Source organism: Haliaeetus leucocephalus, unplaced genomic scaffold (assembly GCF_000737465.1).
Source record: "Haliaeetus leucocephalus isolate CR32 unplaced genomic scaffold, Haliaeetus_leucocephalus-4.0 Scaffold373, whole genome shotgun sequence".
Lineage (NCBI taxonomy): Eukaryota > Metazoa > Chordata > Aves > Accipitriformes > Accipitridae > Haliaeetus > Haliaeetus leucocephalus.
The window spans coordinates 4,237,806-4,259,089 of record NW_010972809.1 but is presented as its reverse complement, the minus strand read 5'-3'; the positions used below and the strand labels follow the sequence as shown (position 1 = coordinate 4,259,089).

Below are 21,284 nucleotides of genomic sequence, written 5' to 3'. Positions count from 1 at the left end.
GGTTTGACATCAAGTCAGAGCCTTACCAAGAAGGAAAGGGATCTGCTTTTGGAGTCAGCGCAATTACGCAGGGGATGAATCTCTCTCCCCTTGTACCTTTCCCACCTTTTGCTTAATGTGGTGCAATGAACTAAAACTTGAAACTTGTAGAGCACTGTTCCCACTAATAGAAATATCTGCAGATTAATCAGGCTGCAGTACTTAACGTTAAATCTTGCTTATTGTAATTGACTGTTATGTCATGCTAATGGGATTTCTTTCAGTTTTACTGCCTGCATGCTGCTGATCCAGAGAGCCAAGAGTTTTGGTATTTTATGCTCAACTATGCCTTACTGGATTCCGCCCCCCTCCCCCCCCAGGATGGGGAGGGGGCATAGGGAACAGTAGATAACTTCTCTGTTGAATTTTTTTTATCTGTATCTGAAACAAGTGATTAGGAAAGAAAGGTGTATGTTTAAGCATATGAGGCTTCTGAGGCATCTTAGTTTTAATTAACAAAAAAACAAACAGAAGCTGAAAGTAGTGTTGTATCTTTGTTAAATATCCAAAATAAAAGAATGACTGAGAATAAGGATGGGGAGCGGAGGGGGAAGGATCACATTTTTAGGGAAGGAAGCAAATAAAGAAGCAATGGCTTTTCTTCTTTCATTTCTGCTACCATAAGCAGTTATACAGAGTAGAGTGAAAAGATCCAAATGATGTAACTAGCCAAATGTACTTTCTCTATTTCCCAAAGGCCAAGCTAATCTACTCACTGGAGACCTGACCCAGATGAGAGTTACATCTCCCGGGGAAAACTTCAGGTCTTGAAATGAGCACTGAAGGAAGGTTGGTGGGATCATTAGCATTGAGGGGCCAGGCCACTTACAGCTGCTGTGCCTAAGCCGTGACCACCCATACTTTAAATTTACCTGTTTTGCTCTAGTTTTTCATGGATATAACATAACTGCTCACCCCACAGTGAGAAAATGACCCGTGGAGATTTCATCTGTACAGACACGTTTGTGCTTAGGATGCACAGTGGGCGTAGTACTTTGAGGGGAGAGACGGGCTTAGCATCTTAGTGACTATTATTTATTACTCCTATTTTTAAGACAGATCTCAAGTGAGAGTAAATGACTTAGCCATGTTGATCTCGACAGACTTATGCTATCTTACACTAACAGTGTATCAAGCTAATTAGTATGGTGTTCTGCATATTTATCTCGGTGTGAAAGAAGCTTTGTCCCATTCATAAGCCATGTAGATGCAGTAGCTCCAAAGCCTACGCATATAGTCATGAGCAGCAGGAGTGACTAACCTCCGCTTAAGAAACCTCCTTTAGGCCTGAGGTGGTGGTTTTCTCCCTTCTGCCAAAACAATAAGCCATCTGCAGAGATAAATAAGTGCTGGCATCCTTATCAGTTATTTACAGATGCTTTAAATAGCAGAAGCAATGAGAGGCGTTCAGTCTGGATACCATGGTGTTGAATGGTGATTTGCTGGCGTTTTTGCTTAAAAAAAAAAAAAAAAGTTAAGAAAATGAACCCACCACCGCCAATCTAGAGTGGGCCCTAAGACATCTGGCCTTGGAGAACTGGCAGGCTATGGAGGGTGAGGAGAAACCATCTGACAAAAATCAAACTGCCAGTGCCAGCAGTTATAGGGGCTGAACAGAGACATTTCTTGCAGGGACCAGACCAGTTTGAAGGAACTATGTTTTGAGTCTTTCCCAGCCTTCATTGTAGGCACCAAAACTACTTACCAAGTCCACAGACTGCCCCAGACTGCCCTAAGGGGTGGGCTGCAAACCAGGGGCAGCAAACTCACGCTCAGATGGGGCAGACTGTGCTGTATGCCAAACTCTTTCCTAGTTAGATCAGGATTGTGTCCATCCCTCGTGTAGGTTGCCCAGAAACTTGTTTTGTAGAAGTCATTAACTGACAATCAGCCCTGCGTGTGTTCATCTTTTTATTTCTGATGCCTAACTTTTCAAGAGAACAGTGTTGGGTCTTTTTACCACCATTAAAACTGACCTGTTGTTTTCAAGTCTTTGAGATCTCCAAGTCATTTTGGAGTGGTTTGACCTGTTTTATACCCAAGCTTTCTTGCTTACAAGCTGCTTTTCCCTGAAGAAATGCTGTTATAATTGCTGCACTTGCAACCCTGCTTCTATCGCTTATGTGACACTGTGTCTCCAGGAGTCATGCTCTGCTGAAACAGAGCTGTTTCTCTGCTGTCTGGTTGTAAAGTCCATGATGTCATTTCAGAAATTGTATTTAAAGATGGGATTAAAATTGGTGCAGTTTAGGCTTACTTTTTCCAAACAATTGCTGTTTTGTTTGTTTGTTAACGTGGCCAGCTGGACACATCTTAAAGGGAGCTGCCTTTTACAAAATTCTCACCCCTTGCTTTTGAAGATCTTTAGTGCACTTCAAGCTAGACCCCCATAGTTGCTAGACATATTTGAAAACTTGGATCTTCGGATTGGCCTTTTATATTCGTATTCGTTTTTAAATCATCTTATTCTGAGACCTCAAGCTAGAGGGAAATTAATCATAATCTGGTGACATTCCATTACGGAAACAAAATTCTATCTGAAGTCTCTATGCAATTATTACAGGGAAACTTTCACTGTGTCAAAACCTCAGAGATTAAATGTGATAAGACAGTGAAAAACAATATCCATTGCAAGAATGCAACAAAATATTAAGTTTGTGCTGTGAACTAGTTTGCAATATACTTTATTCTCCTTAAAACAGATGGAAATTATCTAGAATGGGGTATTGCATCAGTAGGCAAAAGGTGTGTGTATTTGTTTCTCAGACCAACTTTCTGTGTTACGTGAATGTCCATGTTTGCGTAAGAACATAGGTATGGTGCATTCCTTGTGCTCCCGGCATCTGGAGGGTGTAATTGGCAAAGCACTGGAGGAGATAACCCATTACAACTAATTTGGAACCTGAAACAGTAGTTCAGGGGAGTGGGATAGTGACTTCTGCACAGAGTTTGGCACTGAAGGTTGGCAGGGATGTAGTTGAGTGTGGCTGGTGCTTGGAGTGTTTGAAGGGAGGGGACAGGTTGCTGCTGGCTTGCTTTCATCTCATTCTCTCTCAAGCAGGCAGTAGCATACCTGACAGCTATCTCCTGCGATAACATGCCATTGCTCAGCCTTGTTTAGGGCTAGGAAGAGAGAAACACTATGTTTATAGCTTTCCTAACACATGCCTGTTCTTTTTCATATGCTGGCTTGTCTTTTTTTGAGAGACTGAGAGAACGTATGTTCTCTGAGCAACGTGCTTGCCATTTGGGGTGCCAAAACAGGGCACATTCCCTGCATCTGAATGGGGTTGGCTGTTCCCTCGCTGAAGGCCCTCGCTCCAACCAGCCTGGAAAAGGAGAGTCCAGAATGCATAGAAGCTGTTGCATTTTTATCAAAGCAGCAGTGGTTTTGACAGCTGTAGGTTGACCCTTCTGCATGCATCCCAGCAACGCAGATGTCTGCCACTTGTAATGAAATGCCCCGTTGCCAGAGGAAGAAGGAACTGGGTACCAGTTGAAACTCAACAGGAGTATTTTCGTTGGCTTTACTGGGCAGGATCTAGAAGTCTACAATCATTACTTGACACTGAAATTACACTTTGGCAACATACAATTGAATGCAGACCCGAGCACTCTTGAGATGATAATGAACCACAAAAGCTCGAGATACTAGATTATGATGCCAGCTCTTATGGTAGGCATCAATTTATCAATTGTCTTGATATAAATGAGTATCTCATACCATGCTAAAATTGTGTTTCTGCAGCAAATCAAAGCTAAACAGTACGATTCACGTACAGATAGATAAATCATACCTATGGTTAGCAATGCTCCCCCCCATTTTTCCCAGTTTCACAGGGACAGTGAAGTCATTAATCTTTGCTAGTAAGAAGCTTTAAAAAGAGACAAAAAAGCTAAGGAAAGTATTAACAATCCAGCGTTCATAATGAAAAGTGGTTACTGACAGGAGTCCTGTCTTATTTAAGCCACTTCAAAATGCGTTACCTAGAGTAAGAGAGCGGTGGATGGCAGCTGCATTACTAGATTATCTGCTGTACTGCAGAGCACGCTTTTTGGCTGGTTAAGCAAGATTCTGCGTGCGGGAAGAGATATATTTTGAGCCTGACTGGGGCTTCAGGTCTCTCTTTGTGAGAAAAAGTGTACCCACGAAGGGGAAAGAGGCGCTCCGCAGTGCCGAGCCTGCTCCGGAGGGGCTCTGCAGCCGCTGGCACTGCAGGGAGGAGTGCTGCTGGGGAGTTGCGCAGGACTTGGGCGTACGCTGCTTACGCTGGTATTGTTTCTGCTTGTCTTTTAAACGAAAGTACTGCTTTACAGTTTCTAATGTCCCCCACCACATAATACATTCCCTGTGAAATGTAATGAAAAGTTACTGCTGTAATTAACTCATTGATTGTTTAAAACAATTGCTAATTGTACCTGGCTGGAAAGCTGGGAGGATCTCACTGTCACGAATGTGACTGGATAATTATAGATTTTTCTTTTTGTATTTTTTCTGTAAAACATGTTTTCTTTGCGGGAGCTTTTATTTCTGGCCAGCTAACTTTCAGTTCCCGTGAATGGCAGATGCAGGGTAGCAATCAGCCCTGGGGCAGCAAAGGGGATGAAGATATTTCAGACCTCAATAACTCTGCTCCCTTAGGGACATTCTAGGCAAACAGTGCATTTATTTTTGTATGTAATGCATGGAGGCTACTATAAAGCTCTGAAAAACAAAGGTCTGCACAATAGCAAAAAAGTCTATGTACTACTGGAAGCATCATCTTTGGGAGGCTTCTTCTAAGTGCCAGAATATGGTTCAGTTGTTCTTTTCTAGAAGAGGGAAGAAATAAAGAGAACAAATATCCTGGAAAGCCACCTCTGAGATGCTGCTCCTGCTTGTTGGCATAGGAGCCTGTACACAGCCTGCCACAACCCACGCACATTCAGTATTTCTTTTCAATAGGCAGCGCAGTTGCTAACCATTACCACAAATCCTGGGGAAGCTGGCAGATGTCAGCTATTACATCTTCTGCCCCGCACAGCCAGTTAACAGTATGTCTGCGTGGCACAACGTGTTAGCACCGTACTTCTTCCAGATAGTATGTTATGCCCCATGCATCCCTGTGCAGCAATGCATTGCTCTCTGTGGAGATGTCTCTTAAAGCAAAAGCAGGTCCTAAGCCTTGGAGTAGTAGCAACTTGCACCCACTTCTTGCAAAGATATTGGGAGACTTTAAGTGAATGTGTCCACAAGGACTGACTGGAGCCACCATAAAAAGCAAGCTACTCTCTTCTGATGTCTATCTTGCAGCTTTATCTCAGACATCCCATCAATCTGTGCAAACCATTTCTCTATCTCAGTTATTTATCCACAGAGTAAGTACCTGTTTGTCTGTCTGTAGTGGGACAGGGAGTCTTTCTAAGTCTTTACTATAGTGACTAGCCCTCATATCTTTTCTAAGACTTCCAGGACATATTGTGGAACACTTATAAATGGTAGTATTTTCTTCAGGGGCTCTGTGTTTGTTTATGCAGTTTAGCTATGCTTTAGGTATTGGTGTATCTTGAGAGATTTTGCCATTTCAGTGATGCCCGGATAATAATCACCACTGTAATGAGCTCATGCTACTTAAGGACTGAATTCAGCTATCATTACTAGAACAGAGTAGTATATTTTCCTTGCTCTACATCCGTAAAATAATATTAATGCCTAAAGCAAGACATATAGGAGGCCTTCTTTACACGATATAAACTTTAAGGAAATCAAACATTCTCTTTGAATTGAACTTCCCACAGTGTGGCTGGAGAGGTTGTGAGTGTTTTTTTTTTCTTTTAAAATTACATCTGTAGTCATGGGTTCACTTGTCTCATACTGAACAATGCAAAAGACATTATACAGTAATATTTGCATGTATTTTCATCCAGCTTAACATGGCAGGGGAGTTTAATTCTGCATTAATCTGGGCATTAACTGTATAGTAGTTATTTCATAGCTTTATGCGGGAGGGTAAAGCTGCTGAAGACTTGACACAGATTCAGTAGGATGTTCTTCCTATAAGACAAGGCCAACGTGAAATTTCAGCATATAGAGGAGGGAAGTTATCAAACAGAAATCAGTCTGGGACATGTGTTTTAGGAAAGGCCTCAAAGTATTGTGGTAAAGGAACACACTTTTGAGGAATGAAGTGTGCCTGGCTTGTTTGTTTGCTTTTCAGGGCGAATGGACTCATGGCGTAGCCTCAGAGCCACTGACATTCTCAAACCTTGAGGCTGAGATCGCAGTGGCAGATGGGGTCTATTGGGCACAAGAGAAATGTTTTCTGGTTGGGAAGCAGGGGGTGTTTGCTTGTATAATATCTTATGACCAGAATTTGGTAGTAGTAGGTTTTTGCCAAGAAAGTATATTCTCCAAAGATGCCCAGTTTAACTTAGTTGAATGCATCTAAAAGACAAAATTTGTTGAATCCTTACTTAAATTCTTTACCAGCTTAGTGGGTTGGAAGTACTCCTTCCATTTCCATTTCAATTCTGATATCAATGACTCCCTTTACAAAGCCTAAGAAGCAATGAAGATTCATTTCTTCAGCCTAGATCTGAATCTAGCCTTAAATACTGTAGGTGTTTCTTTCAATCCAGCTCTGAGAAGAAAAAAGGGGAGGAAGGTATGAATAAATTCTAAAACTTTCTGACCATATACCAACACTTAAATTCTGTATTTGGATCAAAAATCAGTGCTAGTGACCAGAAATAAAAATTTTTAAAGCTCTGCTCTGAGAAACTACCTTGAGTAAAATGAGGGGGGGATAATTTTAATTGTTAATGGGAGAAGTAGTGCAGGAGATGGTTTTGCAAAGTGGCATTGATCAGGACTGTAATTAAATGGCATCTTAAAGAAATTAAGAGAAGCTTAGCATAGATTTAGATTTTCAGGAAAGCTGGATTTAGAGTGCTCCAGATGTTTTGCTTAGAATAAGCTTCATTGACCTGGAATATGAGAGTGTGCCAGCATACTCACTGGAGCATTGTTAATGCCTTTGGTTGGGTTTGTTTCAGGATCTTTGGTTTGAATGTCAGTGTATTTCATTTTGTGAGCACAGTGGTCTATAGAGAATGTTTAATCTACAGAGATTAAAATTATACAGCTATACTAAGCATCCAGACACAAAGCTTTGCATTGTGACTTTTCCCTCTTCTGTTTTGGTTTTAACTAAGTCATCCCAAGTGTGTAGATCCATTGTTTTCTGAAAACCTATTTTTTGCAAGGCTTGCATTATCAAAAATCTGTATTAGGACAACTGTGTTTGAAGAATGTTTTCACCTTTTTAAAAGGCCTGTGTCTTATCTGACCTGTCGTCCAGGTACCTTTTTATAGCTAAAGATGTCAGAAGGCGATGCCTGAAACAACTGAAAAATTAGCAAAAAACCCTCTGTAATCATCATTAAAATGATAGTTAAACAATATTTTGTTTGTGTTCACCCTACATGAACTGCCCATCCTCCCAAACAGTAGACAATTGCAAGTTATTAATTTACAGTATGTTGGCAGTTTTAGACCCTCAGGACTGAAAGATACTGATATTTACAGTGGCTCTCATCTCAAACAGTGCCGTGTTTCTTGTCAACAGAGGCAAATGAATCAGGCTTGCAGCATCTCCTGCGTCTACTGACGCAAGGAAGAACCACCCTAAATTTTACAAGTATCTATTAGGTACAGGCAAGGTGTATTTTCTGATTTGCTTCTGTGAAGCACTTGAGGTCTGTGTTCTGTATCTGAATGACCACACTCAATTTCAAAACCTATGAACAAAAACAAAGGTCATGGACATTGATTGTCCTTCGTGCCTCAGGATCCTCAGGACCATGAGTCTTCCTTGCTATTTTCCCAAAAGCTAGCTTTCTCGTGGTAATAGTTTGTCCCTGGATGATACGTCATCTTGTCAAACCTAGCATCACCACCTCTGAAACTGTACAGCTGCAAGCTGTTGGATATCCTGGGGCTGTGCATTAGAAATCTTGATGTTTGTAGAAGGGTCCCAATGTCACCATTACTGTGCAGCAAAAATGCTTTGTTACATGCTCAGAGTCAAATGTGTCAGGAGATAGAAGGTAAAGATAATAGATTTATTCAATCCATGGGCTTTTAACAACAGAAGAAAACATCAGAAAGATAAGGTAACAGAACACAGTAGTACATGTGAGAGTAAAGAAGTTCCTTGACTGCTGTACCACCTCAGCTAGCTTCTAATTTTTTCTCCTGAATCAAGCTGCAATCCTTCCCCATTCCTTTGTTGTCCAAAATGCCCGCTTCTTTCCGTCCTTCTCAGAGGATGGGGAGAAGACACAGAAAAGAGTGAAGGAAAAGAGATCACCTTCCCCTGTGCCATCCAAAGCTACACTCCCTTTGTCTCTCCTTGCAAACCTGCGCTGCTTTTTCCTAGCCATGGGGACATTTCCTTCCACCTCATCCCTCAGATGCTTTGCTTAATATTACTTGGTTGTACCTGAATTAGCCCATTCCTGTCTTGGAGACATTAACAAGTCTGAAGACCTACTCCTAAACTCCATGCTTCGAGCTTCTTATAACTATTTTAACTTTGGGAGAACTGTCAAAATACAAAATCTGATTGTATAGACTGTGCAGCCTAGAATGGGGAACTGAAGACTGGTTAACCTCCCACCTGCTTTCCTCCACACTGTTGGTTTTGTGGTAGTCATTCTAGGGACCCAAGGAAGTCAATGTTTAAAAAGTTCACAAAGTCCAGTTACTCAACATGATTATACTGCTGCAAATGCCTAATGTGGTCCCACTGCACAGACTCAAAGTAGAACATGCAGCAGAGTAGCGTTGCTTAGTGGTGTGCTAGATGAAGCACTATGGTGTGTGGTATTTTAAATCCTTGCTAGGTCAGTGGCAATGACAGTGGACTGTGTAAATATAACCCCATTGATGGGTCAGGTCACTGCAGTTTCTCTGGGGTCTGTGTATTAGCTCCCTGTTTCTTGTCCTTGTTTTATTTCTTTTCTTCTCCCAGGCTCACCTTAATTTCCCAGATGCCTCTTCTCCAGCTTTCCTACCTCTTTCTGACCCCTTAAGTCTCAATTCTTCATTACCTCTAGCCTCTTCTCTTCTCTTCTCACATGCTTCATTTACTGTTCCCAAAATGTAAAAAACAGAATTTGTAATTCTGAGTTGATGAAAATTTCTGGTAAGGAGCTGAACTACAAGTTGTGCTTTGCAAATACCAGGGCTTCTCTGACAGTAACCCAGTAGAAGAGGCAGTTGTCCATTGTGTGATGATAATGTTGTTTATAGCTCTTGCTAGCAAGCCAGAAGCTGACGCCATTCCTTGGTACTAACACGCCTTCTCTTTCTCACTGAGGGGATTTGTGAGAGCAGAAGCAGACTCTTGAAAGATGCTGATGAACATGGTGGCTAGTAAAGGGCACCTTATGTTCTTTGCTTCTTTATATAGACGTCAGTTTTGCCCAACAGGCACTGTGCAATTTCTAAATGCCCAGGCAGGAAGAACTGGCTTGTAATTGAACGTGGATTCAAATAAAGCTCTGGCACATAGTTTCTGTAAGGTATTGGATAAGCTATGCTGCCTTTCTCTTTATCATATTTAAATTCTACTTTTACAGTTGTATCTAGTTGAATCCTAACCTTTTCAAGGCTGGGCTGTTTGAACAGTACCTTGTATAAAGCACCTCCTCATGCAAGTTGAGGTACTTATTACAGATAATTACTTATGAATAAGCCTTTGTCCCCAAAAGCTTACAAGAGACCAAGCTCATTCCACACAGCCTCATGGAATAAATCAGATGGCATTCACGTTCAGTTGGTACTGGCTTGACCTGAATTCAACCTATCTGATATAAAGATGAAAATCTCTCCATATCATTATAAAACCCCTTCAACCGTTCATCATCTCTAATTGCTAACTTCGTTATCCCCTAGCTAAGCATCAAGCCAACTATTCATAATAGCTTTATAATAAGTTGCTTCGTTCTCTACAACTCATATGCTTTGTTTTCTCACCTTCTTTGCTTTTAAGTCCTGCTTCGGTCAGAAGAACAAGAGAAAGAGCAAAGCAAACACTTGTTCCCCATTACTGGTCCCTGCACTTCCACTCGGAGGCCAGATTGGCCTCACAAAATTCCTGCTGCTCTCCCATGTGCAGCTGCAGCTAGTGCCCTATATTGTCACAGGCTGGAAGCCCTTCCATTTCCCCCTGTGTTTCTGTGCAGACATCAACAGAGTGATGCCTCTGGCAGCCAGAGCAGCCCTTTTTCATGGGATACTTGTTGTGTTTCCCAGGATATTTGCCTTCTGGCAACCACAGTGTGGAGGTGACATTCCTTCAGATGGAGGTGGTTAGAAGTGTTGGAGGAACCTCTATCAGGAAAGGTTACAAGGCATAATTCCAAAATGTGTATAGTTCAGGATTTCTCAAAGCAGCTAGAAAAATGGTGAAATGGGGCCAGAAACAAAAAGCAGTGCCTTGATGTGAAAAGCTTATTTGCAGCTTATAGTGCATGAGATCTCTCAAGAAAAGAAGCTGCAGGTCCCATGAGGAAGAAAGCCAAAAGGCTTCCCTGGAGAAAACTGAAAAGCTGTGTATATTCCCATGAGGGCAACTTGCCAGCTTCTTACCGAAGGGCTGTAGCATCGTCACGTCCCACTGAAATATCTTACCTGAGTGGTTGAAAGCTGTTACCCTGACAAGCAAGCTTGGTGGCTTTGCAGTTGCAGAGTGCAGAAATATACTCACACACCCCTGTGATGAGCTAGTCTTTGGCCCTAGACTGCCTTTGGTTGTTAGCACAAAGATGTACAAGTCAGAGGAAGATATTACTGATTGAATGTTTTAGAATCATAGAATAATTTAGGTTGGATGGGACCTCCAGAGCTCAAAACAGGTCTAGTTAGATCAGATTACTTGCAGACTTTTCCATTCCAGCCTTGAAAACCAAAAGAGATGGAGATTTTACAACCTCCCTGGGCAACTTGATCTTACACTTGGTTGTAAGTAATGAGTAGTCTCGCCTTTAAGCCTTAACCTATTGTGGGGAGGGGACAATATCTTTTTATGGAGAAGCATCTGCTGCAGTGCAAGCGTCACAAGAGAATGCAAACTATGTTCTCTCCTGAATCTTCTCACAGCATGGTCTTTAAATACTGCTTATGAACAATAATTTCTTAGTTGCTCATGGTGGTATAAGGAACATAGATGTGCATAGCCTCTTACTATACATTTAGTTGATAGATTTCCAGTTATAACCCATGAAGTGATTGAAAGCTTCCATCTGCTCTTGGCCTCATGATGCACTTAGAGCCTTACCAAAGTCTTGAAGCTGCCTTAAGCTCAGAGGATTACTGCACTAGAGAAATGTTGAAGAAGATCATTAGGACAAAAAGTCTGTTAAAATATCAGACTGCATTGTATACTGCAGTCCTGAGCTCTGCTGGAGCCCCTTGGAATTTCTGTAATATAAAGTAATAAAAAAGATCTGCACTATTTTGCTGCATTTCCTCCACTGCAAATGAAATGCATATTGTACTGCAGACTTCCTACTTCAGCCTTCAGTCACACATTCTTCTCTGGTTTAAACCTGTGGTAAAAGCAAAATCTTGCTTTTTGTGCTACCTTTGCCCCTGAAGACTTAGGTTTTGGCAGATAGGCATTATGGATCATCCAGGTGGAGCAGCTGGATCCATAAAACCTGGAAAAATAACAAATTTTAGGAGTAAGTTCTTATTTCTTATGAATAATTTACACATGATGGCTAAGATTTCAAAGAGTAGTATAGGTATGTAGTTATACATTATGACAATGCATCATTGAGAAAGCTGAATTAGTTTTTAGCTGTTAATATTTCCTCCTTTTATAAAAGGCCCTGAAAAATTACTAAAATCTAGTCTGGATCTTGAGGCTTTATAATTATCCAATGGGCAGATGATAAAGAGCTCGGCAAATTTCACATTAAAGTATGTTCCAGGATTTCAGCAAAAACTGATTATACAGCTATTTCGCCAGATCCTTTAGCACACTGCAGCTTCTTGCTATTCAAGGTTTTAAAGAGACAAACAATGCTTAATATGGTCTTGTGTCAGCAAGATGCGTTGATGGCACATGTATTGTCTGTTGGTGTTGTAGAGACTAGCCTGGTTATGTTAAACTCTGGGGACAGTAGGGGAATGATGACGTGGGATTGATGTAAAGCCAAACTTTTCCTTCTGCTTTGTGCTTCGTACCAGTCCACAGCAAAAGTACAAGCAGCGACTAAGAGATAGGAGTCTGATGAAAAATGACTGGGCTGCAGTAAAGATAATAGGGGCTAAAAGGAGGAGAGTAAGACTCTTTTTGCTGCTTTTCTTTGGAGCAAGTGAAAAGCACCTCATGCAGATTTCTGTGCTGTTCAGAGGAGCCTGTGTTTATGGTGAAGGAGGAAAAGACAGAAAAAGATGCTCATTATATTGTCAGAAGCTTCTTGCTTCATTTCAGTACTGCAAGCTGCTAGCTCACTGGGAGATATGTATAGAAACTGCATGCTATTCCTAGGGATTTATGTTGTCTTTTTTTCCTAATTTGAGAAAAATGTGAGTGCTCATTGAAGTGAGGAGATTGACAGTGTGTGCTGCTGCCGGGCCCAGTGGAGGCAGATGCTTATGAAAGCTTCCCCCTACAGCTTTGCCAGCATACATACCTTAATCGTCCTTTGCAGCCGCCCTGTAGTCTTGGCTCCTGCACTGTTCGTGTGTAATTACAAAGTGCTTTTCAGTGGTGGGGAAGCCTCTGAAGGTTGGGAGGGTCTGTCAGTTCAAAGGCACCCTGAAAGTTTAAATGTCTATTCACAACTTTGCTAATCTTCTCTCTTTTCTTCCTCCTCCCCTTTATCTGCTTTCTCTTCCGACTCAATGTTGCTTCCCTTCGCCTTATGTTCCCTTCTGAATTTCTTCCTGCCTGCCTACTCATTTGTACCTCTATAAGACCCCACGAACATTTAGCTTGCTTCTTCAGCTCAGCCTCTCATCCTCTGTCTGAACTTGGTCAGGGTTTGACTTTACTGGACTTGCCGTCTGTCTTTCCCTACATGTCCATCTTTCAAAGCTTTTGCATTTTATGACTTTCTCAGATTGCCTCAAACATGATGGCACTGGAAACTACAAGAACCATAGCAAGCTGTTAAACTGAAATGAAACTCATTAGTTCTGTGTGGCTGACCCAGCGGCCCACAAGAGATACGGCAAGTCCCAGGTTGTTGGCCTGGAAAGTTTGGGTAGGAGTGTAAAACTGCGTTACTGCAGATGAGCTCTTTGAGGCTAAGTCTGCAAAACTTAATTCTTCTTCATTTGCCTTTTATTATTTTGTGTGAAAGTGTTCCCTAAATGAGCGTGCTTCATGCACAGTCATATCCCTGACCTTCAAGTAAACTGTTCTGAACTACAAGCAACAGACTTAATATGAGTCATTTATAAAGGCAAAAAATCCAGTCATCCCTATTATGTGCTGATCGTAACTTTGTCCACTGTAGGCTGGTGATCTCAGTAGCCAGTAGAGAGTTCCTGAGATAGTAACTATCCATTTAATTGCTTTGAAATAAATCTTTTGGTCTGTCTAGCAATTTCAAATCATGCTCTTACTTATTTTAGATATATTGCTTCACCAAAGATTCCTGCAGTCTAATCCTTCTCCATAATTTTGTCCTGAGAAGCAACAATAAAAGTAAGGATTATCAGTAGGGAATGTTAGTCTGTGTATATTCTTAGGGAAGCCGTGCTACTTGATATCATCAGGAATTAATTTGATTAGTCATGTAGACAGAAGTGCGAGGGCAATTTGCGCTGAGAGCAATGCTTGTGCAAGCTGATTGACTTCATTGCAATTGCCTGTGATGGAAAGTTCAGTTTGACCTATTTTCTTAAATTTTCCTTAAAGCCAGATGACTCAGACCTTTCTGGAGCCAGGGCAGACAGAGCACTGTGTATGGCTCAGTCCTTGAGTGCCTGTAACAGGGAACGGAAAGTCTTAGACCTCTGGGATTTTGTGATACTCATGTCTATCCCCCACACTGTAAAAGGAATAGAGTTTCATGATATCCCAAGTGGCAGATCTAGAAAGACTGAGGTTTTCTTGGGTGTCTCAAGTTGATCACCCAAGATTTTCAGGCACTAGCAATTACAAGTAGATTTTTTTTCTCAGCAGTGTTTCTTTTATTCCCATTTTGAGACATCTGCAATTCTTGAGAAAATAGCAAGAAAACCACAGTGGCATCCTGAAAGGTGATGACCATGACCTGCTTTACTGAGCTTTCTTTGCATGCAGGAGTCTCCAGAGACGGCTGTTCCCAGTCGTCAGTTTGTCACACACAGAAAACTTGATTGGTTCCACAGAGTTTCAAGTTTCTCCATTGTGTGTTGCAAATTTGGGGCTTCGGCTGAATTTTCCATGTTATTTTGAGTCAAACATTTGATTTTGTTCAAATTAATATTCTTGTTATGAAACAGTTGTAATGCACATCTCTGGAATCCTCTTATGGCATTCTTTGCTTTTCAAACACATAGTTTTACTTGGAGCCAACAAAACCACAAGTGTCTAGTTTCTATACCTGTAGGAAGCTGTATAAAACTAACCCATGATGTGGGAGGAGTTCTGTCTGTTAGCCACCCAAAGGTGGCCAGTACTTGACTTTATTTACTGTAAAGGCTTGGACTCCTCATCTGGACCTTCTCCCTCCCTTTTTCATGGCTAGGAGCGTTTCTGACAAGAATAAGTCATATTCAGTTTTTCCCCTAGGGTCTCACTAGACACACAGGCGTGCACACAGGCACACTCTGCCTTCTCCCCTCACTGAGCTTTTTATAGCATGCTGTGGGGGAACATAACCTTGTGAGGAATTATAGATGCAGCCAGATACCTGACTGTGGGTTTGGTTTTGTGGGTTTTTAAAAAAATATTTTTCTGCACCTATATATGACAGGTCTGGTTTTGAGGGAGGAAGGCAGAAGGTGCAGAGCTGTTTCTCTTTTTAGGAGCAGAAGGAAGAAGGTATATTTGGGGGGGTGGGGTGAAAATCTTAGCGTGTATTTATTCTCCCGGTGTCAAGCAGGGAGTAACTAGCGAGGAAGCTGCTGCATGTTGTGAGTCTTGAGTGCTATTGTATTTTGGTTTATGTTAAGATGTGCAGTCATGTGAATTGCTAAATCAGCCAGGCAGAACTTAATTCAGATTCCTCCTTGGTTTCAGTCTCGTAATTGCACTGAGGTTTTGGAACTGCTTTTTGTTAACTTCAAGATTGCAGCTATATCTATACTGAGGATGCAGCAGTGCTACTGAGTCCCAGTTCATGCCTCTGCTCTATCCTGTGTCTATTATCAAGGTAAAAATGGTGTAGGCTTCCATTCCTCTGGAAAGCCAGTTATGCGGGATCTGCAAAGTGCTCCTAACAGATTACTAAAACGCCAGGGCATGCCACATATGAATTAGATATAAAAATTCAGAGTGGATTTTTCTAAGATGGGAGATAATGACCTTATTAGGACTGTAGTGACTAGTGGCTCTAGTGCTCAGACTTGCAGTGACTTTGCTAGAGCTAGAACGTCACCTATAATTTCAGGGTAAAGATTGTCTCTTCCTTTGAGTGTTGTCTAATGCTAATGCTTGCTTGTTCAGCTGTTTTACAAATCCAGACTCCACATTGGTTCATTGCTGGTGTTTACCCTTAGCTTCATCAGGCCTTTGTGCGTTAATTACACGTTATGTTTGGGCATTCAAATGGCAACTCAGCAACTTTCCGCCTGCCCTGCTGGGTAGGATGACATCTTCCTTTTTATCCTTAGAAGTCCTTTACCATCAGCAGTTCTTCACACTTGCAGCAAACAGGTGTTTCTAAGCTTATGTGGTTTTTTGTGTATAACCTTTTCTGTTCATTTTTATCACACCATATGGTATCACATTGAAATAAAGCAGGGCTTCTCCTGAATAAGGAGAGATCTCCATCATGGCAAAGCGTGTCCATAGGATGTGGAAAGCCCTACAAGTAGAGCAAGAATGAGCCATGTGATGCTTCAGCAGTGTTGCTGAATGTAGGAAGGCCAGGAAAGGGCATTTTCTTTCCTTTTGTCTCCCTTCAGTTTGCTTTTGTTTGTGCGTCACTCATCACCTGGCTCTCTTGGGCTCCTGACTGCAAGGAATAGCTGGGATTGTTGCTTAAGAATGTGTTGATAGCTGCAGAACTAAAAAGGTCATATTCTATTTTGGCCTGCAGGAGTCTCAGGCTGATTCTCTCTCCTCCTTGCCCTCCCAGTTTTGCTGATGTGCCATGCAGTAAGCAGAAATATGCAGAAATACTGTCAGCCTAGCACCCTGGAGCCCCTGCCATGGACCAGAGTCCTGCTGCACTAATTGCCTGGCAAAGAGAAAATACTTGGGTATCCAGGTTTGAGTTGTGGCTTGCAAGCAGAAGGGTTCTCCACCTGGCAACAAGCTCCTCTGGCAAATATCAGCTGTCCTGAGGTGGCTTTTGGGGCACTTTTTGGCAGTGCATAGAAGACGATGAAGGGCAACCAAGTTGGTGAGGGGCCTGGAGCACAAGTCTTATGAGGAGCGGCTGAGGGAACTGGGGCTGTTTAGTCTAGAGAAGAGGAGGCTGAGGGGAGACCTTATCACTCTCTACAACTACCTGAAAGGAGGTTGTAGTGAGGTGGGTGGTGGTCTCCTCTGTCAGGTGGCTGGAGATAGGACGAGAGGAAATGGCCTCAAGTTGCAGCAAGGGAGATTTAGGTTGGATATTAGGAAAAATTTCTTTACTGAAAGGGTTGTCAGACATTGGAATAGGCTGCCCAGGGAAGTGGCTGAGTCACCATCCCTGGAGGTATTCAAAAAGTGCGTAGACAAGGCACTTCAGGACATGGTTTAGTGGGCATGGTTGATGGTTGGACTCTATGATCTTAAAGGTCTTTTCCGAGCTAAATGATTCTATGGTTCTATGCTACCAAAGGGGGTGCTGTGTTTGTGGCTGATTCCTCTGTTGTAGTCAGTGGATCCAATTGTACATTCTTTCCTCTTCGCTCCAAGTTGGTCAGTTTGTTTCAGTATGTGTAATACAACATTAATGTATGCATTAATCACCAGCGCAGCTGGTAATTAGTTAATTTACCTTTTATCTCTTTATTCTCACTGGGATTCATACTACAGTGGGCAGAGGAAATAGGAAGGAAAGGAAAATATTTAGAAAAAATTGCCAAGTACAGGGGCATCCATGCAGAAACATCACTACCTAAACAGACTGTAAAACAAATGAATCATGGTGTTTTGGTTAGAAAGACTAAACTGCTGAGAAGTGATGCTGCCTTGTTAGACTTGCGTTTATCTAGCATTTTCACCCAGATAGTGCCATTCTGTTAGCCGCAGCTTCTTCAGGGGAATTCTACAGCTCTCCAAGACAACCTTTGTATTGAAGAAACGTGGCTGTGAGGTTCCCACACAATTTCTAATGTCCACCTCTTTGTGCTGGAATCAGGAGGGAGCCTGTCCTGCCTGCACAGAAACCTCCATGTTGTTCAGCTGAGGGGCTTAGGGCAGACTTCAAGGGTGTCATCACTGGCATTGGGCATTTGCACAGTGCCACAGCTTGGAGAAAGAAGTAAGAGGAAATCTTTTCTGTGGTGTGGACGATGCAGTCAAAAGCTTGCCTGCTTTTGGCTGCTTGGTTCTAGCATCGCTTTTTGCTTTCATAGGGATTGTCTGAGGGCACAGTGTCCCAAAAAAGACTCTCAGCCAGGTGATCTGTGACAAGGGGGAGACATGTTCCAAGGAAAAAAAATGGAAAGCGAGGGTGGAGTCTCAAAGATTTGGATGCAGACATGAATCTATATCTCAGTAGTCATCTGTTCAAAGGGGATGCTGCTTTCATCTCTTCTTATGGACAATGGAAGTGGCAGTCTCCTTAATGGCAAAAGCTGCGGGGGAAGGAACGGAAGGTACATATGGTTTTCCAAGCTTATACAAGAAGCGAATGTGGGCTGGGAATAGGATGCAAGTTTGTTGATTCACTGTCAAATAAGCAACTGTCTGACATCCTCTTCATTGATTTTGTTGTCCAGTGGGCAATAAAGTTACGCCAAGGTTTGTAGCCATGTATTAAGGCAGTGAAAGAGTTATTATGCTTTTTTTTTTAACTTATCTTTAAAAACAAGGCAAAGCAATTCATTTTCTGCAGGAATACTGTAGTACGTTCATTTTACATTATTTGTCCTGGAACTGATTAGCAGCGGCAGCTTTCACCATAATTACACAGATCATAATTAAACATATTTTTGTTTTATGAGCTGTGGCAAACGCAGATTCTCTATAAGGCGGCTCTTAGGAATGAATGCAATTTGCATGTTATAGCAAAGTGCATGTTACGAGAGACATACTAGCAGATGGCTTCAGGGCTTGTTTGCATTCAAAATACATAGCACCTGCAAGCAAAAATACGCTGGGCTTTCTCCATGATAATTTGGGGTTCTCATCCACACGGAATCAGTGTTACCCACTGGACCAGTTACTTAATTCCCAAATGTCCCAGAACGTGTCTGAGCAGCTGGGCTTTTGCAGTCTCCTGTGATTTGCTTGAAAAACTCAGTCCATTTCCAGTAATGTTTGGTGGTTTTTTTGTAGTGTGGAGTACATGTGAAGCTGGACAGAGTCACTGAAGAGCGTTCGACCTGACCTGTAGGAATAGTTACACAGATAGTCTCCTTCCAGTCTCTGCCTGAGAAAGAGGTTGTTCCTATCCCTCTCTAAAAGCTGTTTGGGGTTGGGAGATAATGAGTCACTAAAAATGCAGGGTTTTGGATACTAAGTCTATTTTCAGATCTGAGTTGAGTTTCACGGTTTTAGAATAAAAAGAGTTGGAAGAGGAGGGATAAACACTGTTGAAACAAAAAAGCTTAAGTTTGGAATGAGTGAACTGTTTGGACTAAGCCTGATGGAACATGTTTTTCCTGTTTACCCTCTCATTTTGCTATAAATAGTAAACCTCTGTAGTTGAACAGTCTGTATAAGTGTTCCCCCTCTGTTGTATACAAACACCTTCAGAGCACCTTGAAATATGATTTCATAAAATTTGTCTGAAAAACAGAAACATCAACATCACTGCTCTTTAGCCAAGGAGCGGAGGTATCAAGACATTCTAAGTAATTCAGCCAAGGTCACAGAGGGAGACTGCAAAAGACTCATGACCTGACCCAGTTGTTCATGTCCTAGGTCTTACCCGATTCTCAAACCTCAAGACCATTTGCCTTACAAGACCAGCTCTGCTGAATATATCACTCTAGTTTCCTTTCCTAAAACAGGTGAGGCTCAACACCCCAATACTGCCCTGAGACGGCAGATACGGTATTCCAGTTTTGAGTTCACCCTGCATTTTGTTAGCGCTCGTATTTCCCAGATTTGGGGAAGTTGACATTTGAATGTGCTTTCCTTTCCTGACCCATTTCTGTAATGCAGCAGTGCAGAGTACCAGTGACAGACAGCCGTGAACTCTAAGCAAGTTCAGAAGGTTGAATTATGGTCATGTCTTCCGCTTACCTAAGTATTTTCTGAATCACAACTGAACTGAAGGTGTTCTCAGAGGCAATGAATAAGGTAGAGGGAAATCCACTGTGAGTGTCTGAATGGCTGTGTGACTGGTGAGGAATCAAACTCTTCTCAGTTTTTTCTTTCCAAATGTGCAATGTAGCAAACAGTGTCTCAGCATCAGGCATTCAAAGGGACGGCTTTTCAGTGCATTAACTCGTTAACTACGTGATATGCACATTTGGGAAATTCACCTGCTTGTTCCTGAATCATTCCATGTTCCCTGTTCTCCTACTGCTTACAGGAAACGGGTGAGAATTTTAGATGAGCAACACATGCAAAAATCAAGTCCTTTGGGGCAACACTTAACCTGAGGTGACCAATTCCATTCAACATCAAACTATATACATAGCCCAGTGTACAGGATGCTTTTGCGTGACTTAGTGAACGGCATGATTCTGCTGAGAACATGCTTCAGCCCTTATTTCTGTGAGGTCTGATAGCACCTAGTCTGATTTGTGAACGCTGCTGAGAAAAGTAAAGCCCTGCAATTTTTGCTGTATGTGGCATCTCAAGGTTTCAACTCCTGGGAGCGCCAGGTGAGAAGTCAGACCTGCATCAGAATGACACAGAACAAGTAGGTCAGCAGTTTTGTTGCATGCATCTTCTGTGTGTCTGTGTGCGTGCGTGCATTTGAGAAAATGGAAAACCATGGCACTGAATCCTTAAGTTTCTGCTCTGTTTTTTAGGCAAAAGTCTCTGACTGTTTCATGTGCAGCTGAAGAGAATCAGGGCTGCTTTGGCCTCTTGTTGCAGTAAAACATGTGGCAACAATATGTGGTAATGGTGAAGAATTGCAGAATGAGTGAATTTCTTCTAACAGTGAGCAGGGGCTTTGGCTAAAAATAAGGAGAATGGTGTTACTCTTTGCCGTGTTTCCTCTGCCCCAATTGCGCTCTCCCTGCTTAGTGCCTGCCAAACTGATAGCTTGCTGAAGATTTAAAGGAGCAACACTCACATTCCTGTAATAGCTACCAGAATAGCTGAGGTTATCATCTCTTCTTCAGGGTTTCCATCCCGAAGCCTGGAAGAAGCAAGCATCCTCACCCCTGCTCCTCCCTCTCTCTGTGTCACAGGCACCGTGAGCTGCTGCTTCGGCAGGTTGGGCACCTTGGGCTGTTTACCGTGCCGTGAAAATAGATGGTATGTTTTGGGGGCAGCTGGGAAGCAAGGGATTGACAGAGCGCCTGGCCGGAGATTATAATCCCCTTTGGATTGGGGGAGTTTTGGAAGCGTGCTGCCCAGGCTGCGGGCACCCAGGGATGACAGGGCTGCTCTCTGGAGCAGCTGCAATTTGGGCAGCAGACGAGGGGGGTAGTCATCCCCCAGATAAGCCATCAAAATGAATTCCGACTGTCTGCGCCTCTCTGGTCAGCCTTGGTCTAGGAGGAGCAGTCCCACTGCGGGGGGGGCTTAGGCTGAAGTCACCAGGCGGTGCCAGCCACTCTCAGTGGCTGTCCTTGTCAGGCCAGGCACCTCCTCCGGCTTTTAAAAGAAGCCAAATGGGGAGAAAAAGCAAGAATTGAAAAGCGGGGGGTGGGGTGCAGAAGGGGCGTTGGTTTTCCTGGGGCAGCTGAAGCAGAGTGGCCCTGTTCCCCCCAGAGCCGAAGCTGCCCGCTGTCAGCCCGCCGGCAGACC

At 42.6% G+C, this 21,284-nt stretch overlaps 1 protein-coding gene across 2 annotated transcripts in view; it reads left to right on the top strand.

Annotated features, from left to right (window-relative positions):
- Positions 1-21,284, top strand: part of PHACTR1 (phosphatase and actin regulator 1) — a 305,821-nt gene that overhangs the window by 138,985 nt on the left and 145,552 nt on the right. The gene's annotated exons all lie outside the window — the stretch shown is intronic.